Genomic DNA, 23,947 nt, shown 5'->3' with positions numbered 1-23,947 from the left:
GGAATATAGGAGAAAATTAAGTACTACTACTCTGGAGCATGCTTGCAGTCAACATGGGTCTGTGCCAGATGAGGTCCCAGCACTCAGAGGAAAAGTGGACAAAAGCCCACATCCTTAATCTAGAAGATATCTCCAGTTGATAATCACTCACAAATGAAAAATTAATTTCCTTCATCAGTGTCTCTCTGGGGATGATGCAAATCACTCTTAAGTGTATGCTGCATGCCCAGCAGGCAGAACATGGGCCAAACAGCAAATGAATTCAAGGGCATCTGTAGAAGTTCTTTATTGCATAATGTTTAGTTGGGACATTTATTTATTTACTCGTTGGTTTGTTTGCTCTTTACTCTTTAATTCATTTTCATTTATGTATTTATTTATCTATTTTTACCTTGCAGATCCTTTGCCTATATGTTATGGCTGTGGTTTTGAGTTTCTATGGGATTATTGTGTGCATGAATGTACACCTGTATGTATCCCATTTCTTATGCTTTTTCTTTGGCTCTTTTTCCACTGTTGTTTGTTGTTTGAATTTGTTTTAGCTTATCTTAGTTTAGTATTATTATTATATATAAGTCTGCTTATTTTCTAGGGCAGAGAGAAAGGGAATAGATTGAGATGGAAGAGAGTGCAGGAGAATCTAAAAGGAATTGAGGAAGAAACTAAATATACTATATGAAAAAATATTTTCAATAAAAGAAGAATGAAAAAACAATACTCACTTTTTTCTATCTTTCTATCTCTCTGTCTCTCTCTCTGTCTCTCTCTCTGTGTCTTTCTCTGCCATTGATATGCACACATACACGTGCAGTTGTACACACATACATATATATTATTTTCTGGATAACACTGAAAATTATAAATTCATATATCCACATCTGTATGTTAGTCACTCCCTATATACATATGGAAAGACACATAGATACAGACACACTGACACACACATATGGAAAGATATGTATATATATATATATATATATATATATATATACAGAGAGAGAGAGAAGAGAGGGAGGGAGAGAGAGAGAGAGAGAGAGGGAGGGAGAGAGAGAACATTGCTACCACCTTCTCTCTCTCCTAGTTCCACCCTCCCTCTATTTCCATTTCTGAAAAGTGCTGGCCTCTAAGAGACAAAAAGAAAACATGTAAAAACAAGATACAATAAGACAAGGGAAAAGCCCTCATATCAATGCTGGAGTAGGCAACGATGTTAGAAGTTTCACATAAACAATACCAGCCATAATGTATTCATGCATAGAGGACATGGTCTAGACCAATGCAACCCCTATGTTTGTCATTTCAACATCTGAGTTTATGTGTGCCTTGCTTAGTTGATTGAGTGGGCCATGTTCTCATGTTATACTCCATACCCCTGGACTATTACAACTTTTCCTCCTATGCTTCCACAGGATTCTTTGAGCTCTGAAAGGAGGAACCTGACGGAGACCTCCAGTTTAGACACTCTCTCTACCTAACATCAGGCTGTGGCTCTTTGTACCCATTTCTATCCACTGCTAGAGGAAATATTCCTTGACTGATCTTTGAGTAGAGTAGAATATCATTAGGAGTTAATTTTATATCCAGCTACTTCATTGAAGCTGTTTATCAGGCTTAGGAGTTCTCTGGTGGAATTTTTAGGGTCACTTATATATACTATCATATCATCTGCAAAAGGTGATATTTTGACTTCTTCCTTTCCAATTTGTATCCCCTTGATCTCCTCTTGTTGTCTAATTGCTCTGGCTAGGACTTCAAGTACAATGTTGAATAGGTAGGGCGAGAGTGGACATATGTACTCACTGATAAGTGGATATTAGCCCAGAAACTTAGGATACCCAAGATATAAGATACAATTTGCTAAACGCATGAAATTCAAGAAGAACAAAGACCCAAGTGTGGACACTTTGCCCCTTCTTAGAAATGGGAACAAAACACCCATGGAAGGAGTTACAGAGACAAAATTTGGAGCTGTGACGAAAGGATGGACCATCTAGTGATTGCTATATGCAGGGATCCATCCCATAATGAGCTTCCAAACGCTGACACCATTGCATACACTAGCAAGATTTTGCTTAAAGGACCCATATATAGCTGTCTCTTGTGAGACTATGCCGGGGCCTAGCAAACACAGAAGTGGATGATCACAGTCAGCTATTGGATGGATCACAGGGCCCCCAATGGAGGAGCTAGAGAAATTACCCAAGGAGCTAAAGGGAACTGCATCCCTATAGGTGAAACAACAATATGAACTAACCAGTACCCCAGAGCTCTTGTCTCTAGCTGCATATGTATCAAAAGATGGCCTAGTCGGCCATCACTGCAAAGAGAGGCCCATTGGACTTGCAAACTTTATATGCCTCAGTACAAGGGAACCCCAGGGCCAAAAAGGGGGAGTGGGTGGGTAGGAGATGGGGGGGTGGGTATGGGGGACTTTTGGGATAGCATTGAAAACGTAAACGAGGAAAATACCTAATAAAAAATAAATTAAAAGAAAAGAATATCATTAGGAACTATTTTATTTCATTTCAATATGTTTGTTTGTTTGTTTGTTTGTTTGTTTGTTCTTTCCTAGGTCTTTGAACTATCTTGTCTCTGGTATCCGGCCATCCAGGCCAGTATAAGGAATGGGAGCACATTTGGAGTGGATCACAAGTTTAACATGTCATTGACTGGCAAATCCCTTAAGATCTGAGAGAACTGTTTTAAGTTTTAATGTATTATGTTTTTTGACAGTGATGCCTAAAAACCAAACAAAAACAAAAACAAAAAACGAACAAACAAAAACAGAATACAAAATAAAAAAAAATCAATTTGTTGGGGGAAAAATTTCAGTATTTGTTATTTATTTGCTAATTTTTCCCTGTTTGTTTTGTTTTAAGGCTACAGAGGTTAAGAATCTGATACAAAGAGTAAGGAAAGATAATGTGGCTGACCACATTGCTTCCTTACTCATGAAACAGAGAGAAGCCACGCTCAGAGATTTACTTCCTTCAGCAAGTCCCCACCATCTACATGATGACCTTCCCAAACAGTGTCACTACCTGGAAACCAAGTGACTTAACACAGAATATTTTACATTTCAAACTCAAATACTAGTAGTACATTTGCTAAGGACATCACAAGAATAACTTTTGAAGAACCACTGTTCATACAACAAGACCTGTTGACCCAACTAGCCAATGATAATCATGTTCATTGTTCTCAGCTATAACCTGTAGTTGTATTAAATGGAAAGGAGGATGCTAGCAACAACGAAACAGGACACCATTGAATACAAACACAAATTTTACTGTGGTAGGATTTGATCGTCAACAGCAGCAGTTCTCAAATCCAATCACTTCTAAAATCAATGAAGCCAATGGAAACAACTTTTAGCCAAGTTTGCAATTTGCAAGGATGAACTGGATCCAAGGTTAGGAGGAAAAGTCAGTGACGGATTGCAATTTGTATCTCTCTTCATGAAATCACAGAGGAATATAAAGCACAGTCCTCCAGAACAAGAAAGGTCCAGAAAAAATGTGAAATGTTCTGAAGAGGCAGAGACGTTGAAAGCAGAAACTTTCCAAGAACACTGACATCTGGGTCTCACATTAAAATATTATTATAAAAGGAAAATGAATGGAGAGTGAGAAGTTTGCTCATTTTTCACCTAAAATGCTTACAAATACTAAACTTTTATGTGATGTTCATTTAACTGGCATTCATCTTTCCTTCATTAAGAAGTACTATGCCTGGAAAAAAAAATGCTGAAATGTGGGGTTTTTTGTTTTTTTTTAAGTTATGCCACCAGATAACTTGAGATATATGGCTAAATTTAATTTGCTGTCACACTTTAAACAATATTTTAGTTCATTTAAAATCAGAAGTGACTGTGGCTCTTTACCTTTACCTCAACTAGAAGTCATTAAGTTATCACTAAATTATTCCCATGCATTGTAATAACTGAAAATTTTCTAATCCTGTAAGCTATTCATTGTTTTTGTTGTTGTGGATGATGATGTTTGTTTTTTAATATGGATAGATACACAAAGCTGCTTTGACAGCTCATATCATCTGTCATAGCAAGTGCCAGCATGTTTCTCAGTGTTGACAATACACCAGAAGAAAATATGTTGTGTATCATGTCTTTATGACCTGATACTGTAGAAGTCTTCCACCTCTGCAAACTCTTTGCTAAACTAGATCTGACTGAATAAAATGTGTCTTGGTAACTCCTTCCTGTTTCAGCTAGTCAGCCTCTTCCACTGCCCAAAACAAAATTTGAGGATGTGTAGACACATTGGTAAATGCTCTATTTGGAAGTCATGGGAGATAGTGTTGGTGTTGAGTTTCAAACCTTACTGAGTCAGATAACTGGTGAGTCAGAATTGCGTTTTAAAAATAAAATATTTATTTCATTAAGTGGTCAAGTTTGTGTGTGTGTGGTATATGTACAGCTGTATTCTAATGTGAAACTCTGTGGAGGATGTAAGACCTCTAGCTTTTTTGATTCTTTGCATTGTTTTTTTTTTCTTTTTTATTAATTAATTTATTTTTTACACTCCATATTTTATTCCATTCCCCAACCACACTCCAACTGTTCTACATCCCATACCTCCTCCCCACTGCACCCTCGTCTCCACGTAGATGTCCCCATGCCACCACCCCACCTAACCTCTAAAATCCCTGGGGCCTCTAGTCTTTGTGGGTTATTTACATCATCTCTGAATGAACACAGACCCTAAAGTCTTCTTCTGTATGTGTATTGGGCATTTCATATCAGCTGATTTATGCTGCCTGTTTGCTGGTCCAGTGCTTGAAAGATCTCGGTGGTCCAGATTAATTGAAATTGCTGGTCTTCCTACAGGATCACCCTACTCCTCAGCTTCTTTCAGCCTTCCCTAATTCAACAATAGGGGTTAGCTGCTTCTGTCCATTGGTTGGGTGCAAATATCTGCATCTGACTTTTTTGGCTGTTTGTTGGGTCTTCTGGAGTGCTGTCATGCCAGGTCCCTTTGTGTGGGTGTTCCATAGCCTCAGTAATAGTGTCAGGACTTGGGACCTCCCATTGAACTGGATCCCACTTTTGGCCTGTCATTGGACCCTTCTTTTCCTCAGGCTCCTCTCCATTTCCATCCCTGCAATCCCTTTATTTATTTTTCTTTCTTTAATTAGATATTTTCCTTATTTACATTTCACATGTTATCATCTTTCCTGGTTTCCCCTCTGAAAAATCTCCTATCCCATCCTCCATTCAATTTCTCACCAACCCACCAACTCCCACTTCCCTGTCCTGACATTCCCCTATATTGTAGCATTGAGCCTTCTCAGGACCAAGGGCCTCTCCTCCCACTGATGTCCAAAAAGGCCATCATCTGCTGCATATGCAGCTGGAGTCATGGGTCCCACCATGTGTACTCTTTCTTTGATGATTTAGTCACTAGGAGCTCTGGGGATACTGGTTGGTTCTTATTGTGGCTCCTGTTTTGGGGCTGCAAGCTCCTTTAGCTCCTTGGGTCCTTTTGCTAGCTCCTCCATTGCGGACCTTGTACTCAGTCCAATAGTTGGCTGAGAGCATTCACCTCTACATTTGTCAGGCACTGACAGAACCTCTCAAAAGACAGCAATATCAGGGTCAGAGTTGTGACTGTGAGATGGCAACCCTATCCCTCACTTCATGTTCTGTCTTCCTACTGGAGGTGGGCTCTATAAGTTCCCTCTACCTACTGTCCATCATTTTATCTAAGGTCCCTCCTTTTGAATCCTGAGATTCTCTCACCTCCTAGATCCCTGGTACATTCCGGAGGTTCCCCCCAACTTCCTATCTTCCGAGGTTGTCTGTTTCCATAAGTTCTGCTGGCCCTCAGGGCTTTAGTCCTTTTCCCTCACCCAATACCATATCAGGTGCTCTTGCCAACTCTTATTTATTCTCCTGGAGTTGATTGGCAGCCAGGAAGTCCACTTCAATCTCCAGAGTTTGAGGCTTACAGATGGAAGTGACAGTACCCTAATTGTTACATAAGTGGTAGAGATTTAAAACAGGTCTGCATGCTAATGGAACAAGTGCTCTTATGCAATAAAGCAAGTTCTCATGACCCTGAGTAGCTTCTTTTTTGATAATGTTGTCACATCTCTGTCTATGTTGTTAAGGAGTATGTTTTCTGAGAGTGACAAATATAAAAATCAACAAATACAGAATCATGCCAACCACGACATATTTTTAAAATCTGTGCCAGATCCAGCTATCCAATCAAATTATAATTAAGACATGAAAAACAAAGAATACATTTTAAACTCTTTATTTAAACTTTTAAGAATGCAATCAGTCTTTTTTTTTTTTTTTTCAGATAATCTGATTTAGCAATCTCGGAGGAAATTTGCTTGGAATCTCATGTCTTTGACTTTTCTAAACATTTGATTATGCTACTGAAGAGTTTGACAAATTATATGTGAGTGTATACTATGTGTGCCTGTGAATGTATATGCATGTGTGTGTGCAGGCATGTGTGTGTGTGTGTGTGTGTGTGTGTGTGTGTGTAGATAGACAGTGAAGTGTTATCTGAGTGAATGCATTGGGCTTTCTCTTAGGGTTTTGCTGCTGTGAGTGGACACCATGACTATTGCAACTCTTATAAGAACAACATTTACTGGACTGATTTATAGGTTCAGAGGCTTAGTCCATTATTGTCACAGCAAGAGCATGGCAGCATCCGAGAATACATGGTGCAGGCAGAGGTGAGAGTTCAACATCTTCATCTGAAGCCTTCTAGTGGAAGACTGACTTCCAAGCAGATAGGATAAGGGTGTAAAGTCCATGTTCACAGAGATATACCTACTCCAACAAGGCCACATACCCTAATAGTGCCACTCCTTGTGCCAACCATATACTGGCTTCTACAGATGATTGAATTGCCTCAGTGTCAAACACTTCTGAATATGCCCAGGAGAGGTATTGTGGGATCCTCCAGTGGTACTATGTCCAATTTTCTGAGGAACCACCAGACTGATTTTCAGAGTGGTTGTACAAGCTTGCAATCCCACCAACAATGGAGGAGTGTTCCTCTTTCTCCACATCCTCGCCAGCATCTGCTGTCACTTGAATTTTTGATCTTAGCCATTCTGACTGGGTTGTTTTGATTTGAATTTCCCTGATGAGTAAGGATGCTGACCATTTTTTTCAGGTGCTTCTTAGCATTCAGTATTCCTCAGGTGAGAATTCTTTGTTTAGCTCTGAGTCCCATTTTTTAATGGGGTTATTTGATTTTCTGGAGTCCACTTTCTTGAGTTCTTTACATATATTGGATATTAGTCCTCTGATTTAGGATTGGAAAAGCTCATTTCCCAATATGTGGGTGGCTTTTTTGTCTTATTGACAGTGTCTTTTGTCTTACAAAAGCTTTATAATTTTATGAGGACCCATTTGTTGATTCTCAATCTTACAGCACAAGCCATTGCTGTTCTATTCAGGAATTTTTCCCCTGTACTCATATCTTCAAGGCTTTCCCTACTTTCTCCTCTATAAGTTTCAGTGTCTCTGGTTTTATGTGGAGTTCCTTGATCCACTTAGATTTGACCTTAGTACAAGGAGATAGGAATGGATCAATTTGCATTCTTCTACATGATAACCACCAGTTGTGCCAGCACCATTTGTTGAAAATGCTGTCTTTTTTCCACTGGATGATTGTAGCTCCCTTTTCAAAGATCAAGTGACCATAGGTATATGGGTTCATTTCTGGGTCTTCAATTTGATTCCATTGGTCTACTTGTCTGTTGCTATACCAGTACCATGCAGTTTTTATCCCAATTGCTCTGTAGTACACCTTTAGGTCAGGCATGGTGATTCCACCAGAGGTTCTTTTATCTTTGAGAAAAATTTTTGCTATCCTAGGTTTTTTGTTATTCCAGATGAATCTGCCAATTGCCCCTTCTTTTTTTTTTTATTTTTTTTTCCATTTTTTATTAGGTATTTAACTCATTTACATTTCCAATGCTATACCAAAAGTCCCCCATATCCACCCACCCCCACTCCCCTGCCCACCCACTCCCCCTTTTTGGCCCTGGTGTTCCCCTGTACTGGGGCATATAAAGTTTGCAAGTCCAATGGGCCTCTCTTTCCAGTGATGGCCGACTAGGCCATCTTTTGATATATATGCAGCTAGAGTCAAGAGCTCCGGGGTACTGGTTAGTTCATAATGTTGTTTCTAATTCAATGAAGAATTGAGTTGGAATTTTGATGGGGATTGCATTGAATCTGGAGATTGCTTTTGGCAAAATAGCCATTTTTACTATATTGATCCTGCCAATCCATGAGCATGGGAGATCTTTCTATCTTCTGAGATCTTCTTTAATTTCTTTCTTCAGAGACTTGAAGTTCTTATCATATAGATCTTTCACTTCCTTAGTTAGAGTCACACCAAGGTATTTTATATTATTTGTGACTACTGTGAAGAGTGTTGTTTCCCTAATTTCTTTCTCAGCTTGTTTATCTATAGGCTTTTTGTATGTTATTGGGAATCTCTTTCTTTAGGTTTGGGAAGTTTTCTTCTATAATTTGGTGAAGATATTTGCTGGCTCTTTAAGTTGAAAATCTTCATTCTCATCTACTCCTATTATCCGTAGGTTTGGTCTTCTCATTGAGTTCTGGATTTCCTTAATGTTTTGACTTAGGATCTTTTTGCATTTTGCATTTTCTTTGCTTGTTGTGCCCATGTTCTCTATGGAATCTTCGGCACCTGTGATTCTCTCTTCCATCTCTTGTATTCTGTTGCTGATGCTTGCATCTATGGTTCCAGATTTGTTTCCTAGGGTTTCTATCTCCAGTGTTGCCTCACTTTGGGTTTTCTTTATTGTGTCTACTTCCCTTTTTAGGTCTTGTATGGTTTTGTTCAATTCCATCACCTGTTTGGTTGTGATTTCCTGTTTTTCTTTAAGGACTTCTACCTCTTTGTTTGTGTTTTCCTGTTTTTCTTTAAGGACTTGTACCTATTTAGCAGTGTTCTCCTGAATTTCTTTAAGTGGTTATTAAAGTCCTTCTTGATGTCCTCTACCATCATCATTAGATATCCTTTTAAATCCAGGTCTAGCTTTTCAGGTGTGTTGGGGTATCCAGGACTGGCTGAGGCAGGAGTGCTGGTTTCTGATGATGGTGAGTGGTCTTGGTTTCTGTTTGTAAGATTGTAATGTTTGCCTTTAGCCATATGGTAATCTCTGGAGTTAATTGTTATAGTTGTCTCTGTTTAGAGATTGTTCCTCCAGTGATTCTGTTACCCTCTATCAGCAGATCTGGGGGACTAGATCTCTCCTGAGTTTCAGTGGTCAGAGTACTCTCTGCAGGCAAGCTCTCCTCTTGCAGGGAAGGTGCAAGATATCTTCAGTTAGGACCTGCCTCCTGGCAGAAGATGAAGGCCTGAAACAGGGCCTGTCCCAGAAGCTGTGTAGTTTCTGCCTGTCCCAGAAGCTGTGTAGCTTCTGTAGTTGACACTCTCACCTTCACAGTCTAGTGTCTGAGAGATCCAGGACCAGAGATGTCTCCCCCAGGTGCTCTGGCAAAGCCCTCCCAGGCAGGAGGGACGCTTCTCCTCTGGCAGGGAAGGTACCCAGATGTCTGGAGCCCAAAATGGGTCTGCCCTAGAAGCTGTGTGGCTTCTGCCTGTCCCAGAAGCTGTTAGCTTCTGTAGTCCATACTCTCACATGCACAGACTAGTCTTTGAGGGATCCAGGAACTAAAATGTCTCCCCCACGTGCTCCGGCAAAGTCTCAGTGGGCATGTTCTTATAGAGGGAAAGGAAGTTAAATCTGTAGTTTGGCCATGGGGCTGCATAACTTTCCCAAGGGTATCAGAGTTGGGGGTTGTTTGGTTCCTTCGAGACAGGGTTTCTCTGTGTATCCCTGTCCGTCCTGGAACTTACTCTGTAGACCAGGCTAGCTTCGAACTCAGAGATCCACCTGCCTCTGCCTCCCAAGTTCTGGGATTACAGCTATGCACCACCACTGCCTGGCTTCGAGGTGGGGGTTGTAAAGGACTTGTGTTGTTAAGTGTAGTGGTAAATGTAATATGACAGTAAATATGTTTTGAACACAAATAAGCAAATGTAAAGCAACTTAAAATGAAGATCCTCTACAGACTATAAAACTAGTAGAAGAGTTTGTGGGGAATTATTTTAGCCAATCTTTTAACCAGCAACTTATTGATAAATCTCAAGAAAAAATTTAAATAGAGACCTGTATAAAAGCATACAAAAAAGTAAAACCTTCCTGTGATCTGAGATATTTCCCATAAAAACCTTGTATTTTCTGTCATTAAAAACAATCAGGTGAGCCAGGCAGTGGTAGCATACACCATTAATACCATCACTCATGGAGGCAAAAGCAAAGTGTCTGGGAGTTTGGCAAGCCTGGTATACAGGACAGACAGGTAAGTATTAAGAAAGGATGAGATATATTTGATAAATTATTAACAAGTTATAGGAGATAAAACAAAAAATATCTGCCTATTAAACAGATCATTCTCTTGAATATGTCCCCTAGAAATAATTGAATGTGCTTGAACCTCAGGGCAAAGAAAGAGAACTGAAACTATTTCATCTACTAAATTTCTCTGTACTATCTAGAAACCATGGAATGTCTTTTAATATTTGACATGAAAATACTTGCTGCAGCATATCTATTAGTATATAATTGTATTCAACCCCTCATTTCCGTAGGCGCCATAACTCTACTTTCCTTTCATTTTATGCATAATAATTCTATTAAGGGGACAGTAACTAATTTATGGCACTGTCTCTGAGTATTCTGAAGTTCTTATGACTCATAACTATGCCTTGGAAAGAAGTCTAGTTCGACGAAAACAAGACAGAAGTGATGACAGACCAGAATATCTACATCTACTGTATGGGTCAAGAAATTACATACAAAAGTGTAACTGATTGCAATATTGGCAAGAGCTCCAGCTGCATACCTGATATTCCTATAGCCCCATCTATCTTGATGGATTCCTTTGTCATCATAAGATCTATCATACTGACTCATCTTCCTTTCAAACTTTGTTTTAAATTAATGCAATGGGAATAAAACATGAAATTATTTAACATGCAGATAACTTCCTGTATTTACAAGTGATTTCTCTTAATGCTGTTTATAGAAATTTTATTGACAAAAGTATACTTTATTCTCATGAAAAACCAAGTCTTTAAAACAAGTGTTTCTTAAATTTTTTAATGCTGTGACTCTTTAATACAAAAGTTTCTCTTATTTTGACCCCACCACTATAAAACTAGTTACATTGCAACTTCATAACTGCAATTTAGCAACTGGTATGATTCATAATTTAAATATCTGCATATTCAGATGGCCTTAGGCAATTTTTGTGAAAAGAGTGTTTGACTTCCAAAGAGGTCAGGATTCACATGTTAAAAACCACTGTATTTAAAGAAGTATTTTAAAGAAAACAATGTAGTAGAAAAGAAGACAGTTTCATCTCCTAGGAGATTTGGGGGGGCAATTAGTTTGATAAATTAAGTGCATGTTTAAATTTCTTAGCATGCCCACCTGGTAATGTACAGTGAAAGCTGCCCACCATTTTAGATTGAACTACAACCTAGAGACAAGTTTGAGTATAGACTTCATTAAATTCATAACTATTGACAGGGACATATCTTCTACTACTACTACAGGCAGGAGCAGAAGAGAAATTTACCATAACTGTCTTTATTCACTTGTCAATGAAGGGATTCCTAAGATATGTCCTGAATGTAATAAGTATGGTGTAAATCTGTATGCGTTACTTCAACTGATGTCTCCTCAAGATAGATGCCTTCTTTCCAGGCGGCACATACTATTCTTGTTTCTTAGCTAACATATTTCACTGAAGCTACATACTGAGCTAGAAAGATAGCTCAGCAAGTAAAAAATGTTATTGTGCAAACCTAAGGACCACTGGCTTAGGAGAAAAAAAAAAAACACTTTACAAAACTGTTTCCTGCTCTCCAGAGGCAAACTGTGAGACACATGAAAACACACAGATACATGTACAGGAACAGACCCAATAAAACAACAACAACACCACCAACAACAACAACAATAATCATGATTAAATATAGGCATCATAAAGATATAAACAAAGAGAATATGAGAAATGGCATAAATGATAAAATATGTTTCTTGCCCTATGGTTTGTTTAAAAAGGTGATTATCATAGCTCATTATAACTAGTTATATAATTTAGTATTTCAGTTCACAAGAGGACTGAGTCCATGTAATGAATAAATTTTAGTGATGGAACATCTTAGTATCTTGTTGCCAAAGTATTTATAAAGATAAAATAAATTTCCAAGCTATATGTCAATTGTGTATAACAAATTTTATTTAATCGTTCTTTTTTCCAGTGAAGGAAATTATGAAAGCCAATAAATATGTGATGTTGAATTATCAGAGGAATTATTAAGAGTCCAGGGTAAAATAGAAAAAAAAAAAAAAAAAGAATGCTTCATAGCACATCAAAAAAGTCTTTGCAGTTATGTCTAAGAAATAGTCTCCCCCTGGAAAATGTTGAATACCACATCCAGAAGTGTAGTCTCCCCTCCCCCAGCCTGAAACCTGCTTGCTCAGGGGTGGAGCTTCCTGCTCAATCTTTCTGCCACGCCTACTGCTGTAACCTGCCGCTTTGCTGTTCCGAAGTCATCACATGATCACCCTGCTACTGGACTCCAAGATTATTTGGCGGGAATTGGGTCCCTCCCCCTTCCTTTATAACTGAGTGCCGAAATAGTAAAAATTGAACCTTAAGCAGAGAGCTTTGTCTTGGTTCCTTCCTTATCTCTCGCAGCCCAGCCCCTCTTCTCTTCCAGGTTTCCAAAATGCCTTTCCAGGCTAGAACCCAGGTTGTGATCTACTAGCCAGACACAACACAGAAGTGTAAGAAATTTTTAGTGATTGTCTCAGTTGGGCTTTACTTCTGTAAACAGGCTCCATGACCAACACATGTCTTACAAAGAACAACATATAATTGGGGCTGGCTTACAAGTTCAGAGTTTCAGTTCATTATCAAGGCAGGAGCATGGCAACATCCAGGCAGGCATGGTGCAGACAGAGCTGAGAGTTCTACATTTTCATCTAAAGACTGCTAGAAGATACTGGCTTCCAGGCAGCTAGGATAAGGGTCTTATAGCCCAGGCCTACAGTGGCACATCTATTCCAACAGGACTGTATCTTCTAATAGTGCCACTTCCTGAGCCAAGAATATACAAATCATCACAGTGGTTACTGATTCAAGATAGGCTTTTTATGAGTGAAGTGTGTCCTGGCAGGACCAGTAAAAATTCAGAAAACAAAGCCAGTCTACTGAAGTCATACTTCAACATCTATTTGTATTATTCATCATCCCCAACTCTTTTACTGTTACACAGAGATTAACTGATATACAGCTCTAATCTTGTATTATTTGTGGTCAACGGGCAAAGGAGTAACTCAGAGAAAATATGGCCAGCCATAGATCTTACAAAGCTATTCAGAAGTGTTCCTCAACAGTATGAACTAACCAGTACCCCCAGAGCTTGTGTATCTAGCTGCATATATGGCAGAAGATGGCCTAGTCGGCCATCATTGGGAAGAGAGGCCCCTTGATCTTACAAACTTTATATGTCCCAGTACAGGGGAACACCAGGGCCAAGAAGAAGGAGTGGGTGGGTTGGGGAGCAGAGCCGGGGGAGGGTATAGGGGACTTTTGGGATAACATTTGAAATGTAAATGAAGAAAATATCAAATAAAAATTGTAAAAAAAAAAAGAAGTGTTCCTATTACCAATATGATACACAACAGAAAAGAATCTAGATCATGGCAAGCTATTGGATAGAAAAATGTCTCCAGGAATTTCACAAATTCTACAATCTTGGAGACATAACTCAGAGTTGATGGTAATTGTATTCAGGCAAGGTTTGCTTTAGATAAGACTCACAGATTAGCACTCTGAAAACCTAAATGGTCTAAATGGGAGATAATTCTCTTGTCACTGATAGAACATGTGATGATCTGATTCCCGGGTACTGAATTGCAGTATACAATATTCCAAGAGGAGACATTTTATTTGTTTTCATTTCCATTTGGAATGAATACTGAAGCCCCTGAGGAATTTAGGCAATTCTTCATGTATTCAAATTAAATTTAAGTGTAACACGTGAAAGAAAAGTATATAAAACAGAGTGATAAAATTTACAATGTTAGCATTGTGCCATTATGCCATTCAAAACAAAAAGAAACAAACTACCAACAACTTGGGAGAATGATGAGAAACCTAAAGAGACATTTTAAAAACTGACAGTTCATTATCCAGCTGCCTCTCCTCCACCTCTATCAGACTCCTGAACCATACAGAAAAGCTTCCCTTCCTCAACCCATCTTCCCTGCTCTCTGAGCTCTCTGGGGTAAGCCAAGTTGCCCGAAGCAGCCTGCTATTCCGGGGGGTGGGGGGGACCTCCATTCTCACTATCTCTCCCTTCTCCTCCATTTGACCTGAGACTCTTGATCCATACAGGTCAGCTTCCTCTTTTCCAGCCATATTCCATGACCTCTGAGCCCTCTGGGCTAAACCAAACTGCCCTGAACAGCTTTCAATCACAGGTGCACATGCTATTTTCCTGTCACCTCTCAGACCATCTTCATATGACATCAGGTTCTTGAACCATATAGAACTACAGGTCCAGAAACATATAGCACAAGGATATTCATTAGAGACCTGCCACCACAGGAACATCGAGGTTCATCCATCCTTCCAATACCTTCTACAATAACACCATCCAGGTACCAAAATGATCCAGATTGCTAAAGACCTTCTAAAGAACACAATCAAGAAGGAATAGGACTTTATCACACCTCCAAAGTACAGCTACCCCTCTACAGCAAGCCCTGGATATTCTATCACAACTAAAACACAAGAAAATGACCTCAAATCCAATTGCATAAAGATGATGGAGGCCTTTAAAGAAGAAACAAATAAACACCTTAAAAATACAGGGAAATCCAATTAAGCAGGTGAAAGAAAGAAATAAAATTGTGTAAGAACTGAAAGTAGAAATAGAAGCAATTAAGGAAACACAAACTGAAGAAATTCTAGATATGGAAAACCTAGGGAAGAGAACAGGTACAAAAGATGCAAGCAATACAAACTTAATATAGGAGAAGAAAGAGAAAATCTCAGGCATAGAAGATACAAAAGAAGAAATTGATACATCAGTCAAAGAAAATATTCAATCTAAAAATTTTCGAATTTTTTGACACAAATCATCCAGGAAATCTAGAGATATCATGAAAAGACTTAATCTAAGGAAAGTGGGAATAGAAGAAGCTGAAGAGTTCTACCTTCAAGGCCCAGAAAATAGTCTCAACAAAATTATAGAAGAAAAATTTCGCAACCTAAAGAAAGATATGACTATACACATACTAGAAGATTATGTAACACCAATTAGACTTGAACAGAAAAAGAAATCCTCCATCACATAATAATCAAAACACAAAATCTACTGAACAGAGAAGGAATATTAAAAGTGGCATGGTAAAAAGGCCAAACTACTTAAAATGTCAGATCTATCAGAATTACACCCAACTTCTCAACAGAGACCCTAAAAGCTAGAAAAATATGGACAGATAGATATCCTACAACCTCTTAAAAAAATCACAGATGCCAATATAAACTACTCTATAGCCAGCAAAACTGTCAATCACAATGTGTCACATGTAATTTTAAAATCCTTGCTTCTTCCTTTCCCAATACCAAGACCTATACATCAGGTTTAGCTGCGAAATTCACTGCTACAGATTCCCTCTCTCAACTTGTCAGTTCCTCTCCTCTTAGCTCCAGCAAAAGCCAGTGCCTTTCTGCCTTTTCCAGGACCTTCCACCCTGCTCCAGACCCTCCCTGCTAGCTTCACCAAGTTGCCAACTTCCATTTTCCCAGGAGCTGCATTACCAGCCCCATCCAAGACCTTTGAATCCTTGGGAAAAAAAAACACATATTCATCCTTATTATTTTAGAATTTGCCTATTATCACAGTTGCTGGGCAATAAATTCCCTGCCCTAATTTTATCAGCTCTCAGCTAGCTCCTGCCGACCTCCTGAGAAGTTATAAGTCCTAGGTGATCTGAGTCTGTACGTGATTGTTGCTTTCTTCTCCTTCCAATGTTTGACACTCACACACACAGAAAAAAAAAAATCTCTTATTGTGTCCCCCTTTTCCTCCTTGGACCCAGAAGTTCAACGTTCACTGAGAAGTTGGTTTCCAACTTGTTCACTGACCAAATCAAGAAGCAATTTGAGAACCAGATTTTAATACCAGCTCCCTTCCTCCTACAACCATAGATGTAGAAAACAAAAATATTTCAAGACAAGTCCAAATTCAAACAATATCTATCCACAAGCAGAGCCCTACAGAAAATACTAGAAGGAAATATCCAAACCAAGAAGGAAAACTACTTCTAAAAATACAGGAAATAAGTAATTCCATACCAGCAAAAACAAGTAAGAGGGGAACATGATCTAATACTGGGTGGGGGAAAAGGACTGAAGCCCTAAGGGCCAGCAGAAAAAAAATGGAAACAGGCAACCTCAGGAGATAGGAAGTTGGGGGGAACCCTCCAGAATGTACCAGAGACCTGGGAAGTGAGACACTCTCAGGACTCAAACAGAGGGATCTTAGATAAAATGCTACACAGTAGGGAGAAAGAACTTAAAGAGACCACCTCCAGCAGAAAGACAGGGCATCAAGTGTGGGATGGGGTTGCCATCCCACAGTCAAAACTCTGACCCATAACTGTTCTTGTCTGAAAGAACTTCATGCATGGAAATGGAGAGGAACTTTAGGAAAAGAAGGTCCAGAGACAGGCACAACGTTGAATCCAGCTCAAGGGGAGGTCCCGTGGACACAAATTCAGAAACTCTTAATGAAATGGACAATTTTCTATACAGGTATTATTTCCAATGTTATGTCAAGATCAGATAAACTATTTAAATGGGCCTATAACCCCTAAAGAAATAGAAGTCATTAAAGTTCTCTCAACAAAAAAAGGCAGGGACAGATGGTTTTAGTGCATAATTCTACCAGACTTTAAAACAAGAGCTAATTCCAATACTCCTCAAACTATCCTACAAATTCCAAACTTAAAAACACTGCAAAACTCATTCTATAAGGCCACAGTCACCCTGATACCTAAGCCATACAAGGACTCAACATAAAAAAAAAATTAAAAAACACTCAATAAAATGCTCACAGATATAATCCAGGGACAAAACAAAAATACCATTGATAAGACCAAGTAGGCTTCATCCTAGGGATGCATGGATGGTTCAATATACAGAAACTCCATCAGCATAATCTACCATTTAAGCAAACTGAAAGAAAACAGATCACATGATTATCTCAACAGATGCTAAAAAAGCCTTTGATAAACTACAACACCCTTTCATGATATAGGTAATAGAGCAATCTAGAATACAGGACACATATCTAAATATAATCAAAGCAATATACAACAAGACAATAGCCAACATCAAACTAAATGGATAGAAACATAAACCATTTCCACTAAAATCAAGGACAAAACAAGGCTGTCTATTCTCTATCTATTTAATACAGTACTTGAAGTTCTAGCGAGAACAATAAGAAAACTAAAGAAGATCAAGGGATACAAAGTAAAATTGAATAAGTCAAAACATTGCTATTTGCAAATGATATGATTATATACATAAGTGACCCAAAAAATTCTATCAAAGAATTCTTACAGCTGATTAAAGATCTTCACCAAAGTAACTGGATAAAAAAATTAACTCAAAAAAATCAACAGCCCACCTTTATACAATGTTAGAAATTAGGTAAACAACACCATTCACAATAGCCAAGAATAATATAAAATAACTTGATATAACTCTAATGAAGCAAGTGAAGGATCTGAATGAAAAGAATTTCTAGTCTTTGAAGAAAGAAATTGAAGAAAATCCCAGAACATAGAAAAATAACCCATGCTCATTGATAGGTAGGATTAACAGAGTCAAAATAGCCATCTTTCCAAAAGCTACCTACAGATTCAAAACCATTCCATCAAAATTCTAACAGTATTTAATAGACCTTGAAACAGCAATTCTCAACTTCATATGGAAAAATAAAAGGATAGCCATAACAATCCTGAACAATAAAAGAACACTGGGGGGAATCACCATCCCTGACACCAAGCTGATACAGAGCAATAGTGATATAAAAAGTTCATGCCGGCCATCAAGGAAGCGAGGAGGGCGGCTGGGCGCGGTGTGTGTCAGGTGGTTCCACCGTGTCGAAGGTGTCCTTTAAAATCACGTTTTAAAAAAAAGACCTGCGGCTGCCATACAAAGTTCTCAGTGTTCCTGAAAGTACGCCGTTCACAGCAGGCTAAAGTTTGCAGCAGAAGAATTTAAAGTTCCTGCAGCTACAAGCACGATTATTACTAATGATGGAATAGGAATGAATCCTGCACGGACTGCTGGGAACGTTTTCCTGAAGCACGGCTCAGAACTGAGAATCCTTCCTAGAGACCGAGTTGGAAGCTGCTAATATATGCTTGTTGAAACACACATCCTTTCAGAATAAATACTGGTATTTGTTGTTGCTGTACAGTTGAAATCAGGCATTCACAATACAATGAAAGCACCAAGAATCAACAGAACAAGGAAAGAGGGCGCTTGTCCCTTCCTGTTCATTTTTTTCATGGAAAGAGGGAATGCCTTTGAGTGGAGGGTACGACACCACAGGTCACACTGTGGTGACTGCTGCCTCACCGGGAGAAGAGAGTACCTCTGAGACAAATGGACTGTGCTTTAAAACAAAAACAGCAAAATGGGAGGATGAGTGCTAACTCTTTTCAGGAGCATTTGGAAATTCAAATTCACAGAATTGGATGTAGTATTTAGTTTTGAAATTTAAAAGGATAATTGATCATAGAGGTATTTGACTTGACAGCATCTCCTAGTTAGATTTTTAAATTATATAATTTGTGATGAACTTGATAGGTACTTGAATGAACAGTTAAATTTATATAAAGCCAAACATTAAATTATAGGATCTAACCATTATGAGTATAAGTTGCTATTATTCGTCAAATAGTTTCAATAGTGGAGATCTTGTGAATCCAGTATGTCATGGTGGGAACTGACAGTACCACAGAAGCACCCTTAGCTATATTATGAATTCCTTGATAAATAATAAAGCTTTAGGACAGAAATCCTTAAACCAGTCTTTTTGAGGATTCTGTTTTTTAGCAGTATCCAAAAGTATTGTTGCAGAGATGATCTGAAGCATTGGTGGGTGTCCTTAATGAAGAGGGAACTTTAAAGAAGCTGTTAATATAGTCACAGTGGATAAGGAACCAGGGATGCAAAGATAGCCAGGCCCTTCCCAGAAGAGCAGAGGAAGTGAGGAGGAACAGGAGGCTGGCAGTGCCCAAAGGCAGAGGTCAGAGAACGAAGCCGCAGCAGGGGTGGGAAAGTGTGAAAGGGAGAAGAGTACTGGGTACAGGGTCAAAAGGCAATGCACAGGCATCAAAACTCACCGTAGCAATCTACAAGGACTTACATAAGATTTCAGGGCTGGCACCCTGTGCCCGGTACTCTTCTTCTTCAGAATGAAGGAGATTACCAACTCCCCAGAGTCATCCTCTAACCTTACGCAGACACCCAGATGTGAGCCAGTTCCCTCCCACCATGACTATTTGCCTTTACACAGAAAGTCCATGTCTGCCACATGTTTCAGGATGAATTAAATGCTGACAGTGACTGAGTGAGAGCCAGGCAGCTCTGCTTTAGTGGGTTAGCTCTTTGGAGGTAAGGGGTCTGTCACATGCTCCTTAGAGTTAGAGATACCAGTTCTCAATAAATATTTACTGAATTCATAAATAATGTCTTCAGGACCAGTTTTTATCTTGTGTCTCATAGTCCCTATTACAGGGCCTTACTTGATTTGGAGGTGGGGCACTTGTAAGAGAATTAGGGATTGGCATCTGAAGGGCTGTCTTAATAGATGAAGGAATTGTCATTGTCCACAGGTTTGTGGAGCACATTCTGGGGTTCAGAATTATGTAGCAATACACACCTCATGTTTGCTGGGTTTTTATGTTTATGTCTAGTGCCCAGAGACCATATATAATCATATTGAATGTGTTTTGTGTGGTTCTTTATATATATATATATATATATATATATATATATATATATATATATATATATATATATATTGCTTTTGATGTTTTCGTTTTGTTTTATTCTGTTTGCTTTGTTTTTCTGTCAGTAAGGAAATACTTAGACACAGGTATTATATAATATAGCATTCTTTAGTAAAAAAATATGATTTGTTTGACCTTGTTTTTGTTTTTTTTGTTGTTGTTGTTGTTGTTGTTGTTTTCTCTTCATCATCCGGATGTTTATTTTGCCTTTTTCGCTGTAGCAAATGTTTTTTGTTTTTTTAAAATATTTTTATTATATATTTTCCTCAATTACATTTCCAATGCTATCCCAAAAGTCCCCCATACCCTCCCCCCACTTCCCTACCTGCCCATTCCCATTTTTTTTAAATAAATATAATCCAGGAAGTTCATGTGTGATAACACATCTATCAAAGTTTGTTCCTTTCTATTGCCCAGTTTTCTTCAACTGTGTGTAGGTGCTTATGTGTGTGTGTCTGTGGTTTGTGATTGTTTTCAATAATAAGCAATAAAGAATGTGACAGTATCATCAACATAAAACAACATCACAGTGTACACTTCCACATGTGTATATGTGTATGGTTTGTTGATTAAATATCTGTTGTTAGGCATTATCCAATAATTTAAATGGGTATTGAGAGTAGAAAAGTTAGTATATCTCAAAGTATACTTTCTTTGACTTGATTTCTTCATATTTTTGTCCACATAGACAAAATATGCTTATTTTAAAACCAAACTCCTGTTTTCTAAATCTTTTATCCCTTGGAATCATTAATTTTCTGATAATGTACTTGTGTGTAGCCTCTCCTCAACTCTCCCAGGCCTTCTCCTGAATACAGAAACACCTTAATATTTCATAAACTACATAAGAGATAGCATAAGGTCTGCTGTTTAAAACTAGCCCACTTATGTAGTGAGAACTCATATACAGTATAAATGAGAATATTGTTCTTGTTTGGATATTGGGTAGAATTACGTATGGAGAAAAGAAAAGCTAGGATCAATTACAAAGAATTAATGATGCACAAAATCTAAAAATTTATATCTATAAACACAGGAGATTAAGGATATCTGCCATCTATCTATTATAGACTTATCCATTTAACATCTATATATCAATATAATTTATCATATATCATTCACAAATATATATGCCATTACTCTATCAATAATCTATCATCTATCTATACCTATCATCAACCTATATCAATTTATTATTATTTATCTATTTACTATCCATCTATTATAACATTTCTGAAATGTTATAATAGATGGAAAATATAAATCCATAAATATTATTGTTAATAAATTAAGCATTTCATTTGGATACATTTCCAAATGTTATGAGTTTATAATTTATGAACTTCTTTTCATTGTTTCTATGAGTGTTACTAACAACCTAATTCTTGAAAAGGAATCAGTGAATTAATTTGCAATAAGTAATTATTTTCAGTACACCCATCTATTGAAAGAAATTGAAATAAAATAAAATTCATTGATGGCACAATATCTAGTATGTTTTTACATATTCAATTTATAACCCAAAGTATTACCTCATTGCTTCAAGGTACAAAGAGAATGTTTTTTAAAAAACAAAACAAAACAAAACAAAACAAATAAAAAACAAAACAAAACAGACAATCATATGTGCCATCTAGCAGCTCCAGAAGAATACTAAATGTAAATTATCTCTTTTATTTATTTAATAATGTAAAACGATTAAGAATAAAAGTTACGATTCTTGAAGAAGTAATAAAATAAAATCAGTTAAGAGGGTGTGAGGAGATAGCTTAATATGTAAGAGCTCAGAATGGTGACAAACACCATTCATATAACTTCAGCAATAGGGCCGAAACAAATAGATCCTGCGGCATTCTAGCTAGTCAGTTTATCACCAAAGGTGAGCTTCAGGTCCAGCAAGGGACCTGTTGTACAAAAAAGAAGGGATGGGAACTAATAGAGGAAGACAATGAGCCCCAAAGTTACCTAGGGGAGAGCTGGGCCTTTTCCATATATACCTGTACACAAACACCACACACACACACACCTGTATACACACGCATGCATGTACACTTGTATATTCACACATACTCACACACTTCCATCCTCCCAAACACATAACTGCATGCATACATACACACACACACACACACACACACACACACACACACACACACAAAGCTTTAGAAAAACACACTAAAATTGGTGAAACTATACACTATTTTAAAATTAAAAAATAGCACTAGGATCATTTAAACAAAGTTCTGGTACTTTTATAAGCTTTTTTTTTTTTTTTTCAAATTGAAACTAGTGTCTACACAGAGCTTTTTAGTTCCATTATGTTTCTCTCTAGAATAAAAAAGGAAACACTTTGTAATATTTAGCTAGTTTTAAAACATCATAGAGCAAGTCTGAGACAATGAGGTCACAATCCATTTTTAAAACATTTACTGAACTTTTAAGGTCAGCAGCATGCCCTGAATATTAAGATGATTGTTACAACATTTTTAAATTATCTTGATATGTTTTAAGTGAAATGATTTAACCTCTAGTAATGAAATTAGGAAAATAATGGGCACCTACTTTCTTATACAGTTTTACTGTACATCCCCCTTGAAAAGACATCCGTACATATTCATAGGATATGTTTATATTTCTGATGTGTTATTAGTAGAATTCATGTTTGTATATAACAGATATAGGGGCCCACATTATTTAATATTTTATTGTTTGCTTGATTGGTTGATTGATTTATAGTGTGTGTGTGTGTGTGTGTGTGTGTGTGTGTGTTTTGTGTGTGTGTGTGTGTTCACGCATATGCATGCTACTACCATGTGCATGTAGGTCAAGCAACAACGTGCTGAAATCTGATTTCTTCTTCCACTTGTGGGTAGTTCTGATCAATCAAGCTTAGGTGATCAGCCTTGGCTTCAAGTTGCTTTACTCGCTGAGTCATCTCACCAGCCCTGTATTTAATCTTTTTCTCTATTATATTATGAATGGAGTGAGAGTTGGGCTGTTTTTTATTTGTCAGCTTAACCCACTGAAGTCATAAATTAGGACACTGTCTAGCATATTGGTGCCAGCTTCAGTACTTGCTGACTGGCTCCAGTAAATGAATGGATGCTTATGAAAGTCATTTGCCATAAATTTTCTCAACAGAACAAGCTAATGCAAAAAATTATTCATCACACTGATAAATTTAACATTCAGTCTTTTATCAGATAAGTCTTTGGGACCCAAAAGGCAGGGCATATTTGGATTTAGGAAGAAAAGCTATCTTTTGTCTTTCTTAGGGATAAGGGAAAAGTCTTTTTATCAACACACGACATTTCCATCTGCTTATGCCTCCTTGTTTAGTTCAACTCACATTCTGTAGAGCCTTCAGTTGCTCCTATAGAGTAGAAGCTTTGCCAGGGGCCAATGAGTAATCTAGTAACACCACCGGGGTCTGACAGGAAGGAGAGAATCAATACGCCACAACTGAACCTACTAATCTGTCCATCTTTTTATTCATGACATCGTTTATTTTTGTTGCAATCTCGGTCACGATGAATTTTGTAACAGTGCTTACTAGATGATACTCTGCTGTGTTCTCTTTTAGAGTGGTAGAATAGTCAATCTTGCAGTTGACTTTTTCTCTGTTTTGGAATTTTATTTTTAACTGTTGATTTCACCACTGAGGTCAGCATATGTGAAGATACTTTTCTTCTTAAGATTGCTGGATTGTTTTTAAGCCTCTTGGATCTCTCAAATC

At 37.9% G+C, this 23,947-nt stretch overlaps 1 pseudogene; it reads left to right on the top strand.

Annotated features, from left to right (window-relative positions):
* Positions 1-18,610, top strand: part of Gm32340 — an 84,707-nt pseudogene extending 66,097 nt beyond the window's left edge.
* Positions 18,611-23,947: the final 5,337 nt, after the last annotated feature.

Source organism: Mus musculus, chromosome 3, assembly GCF_000001635.26.
Source record: "Mus musculus strain C57BL/6J chromosome 3, GRCm38.p6 C57BL/6J".
Taxonomy (NCBI): domain Eukaryota; kingdom Metazoa; phylum Chordata; class Mammalia; order Rodentia; family Muridae; genus Mus; species Mus musculus.
This window is presented reverse-complemented; position numbering and strand designations above follow the sequence as displayed.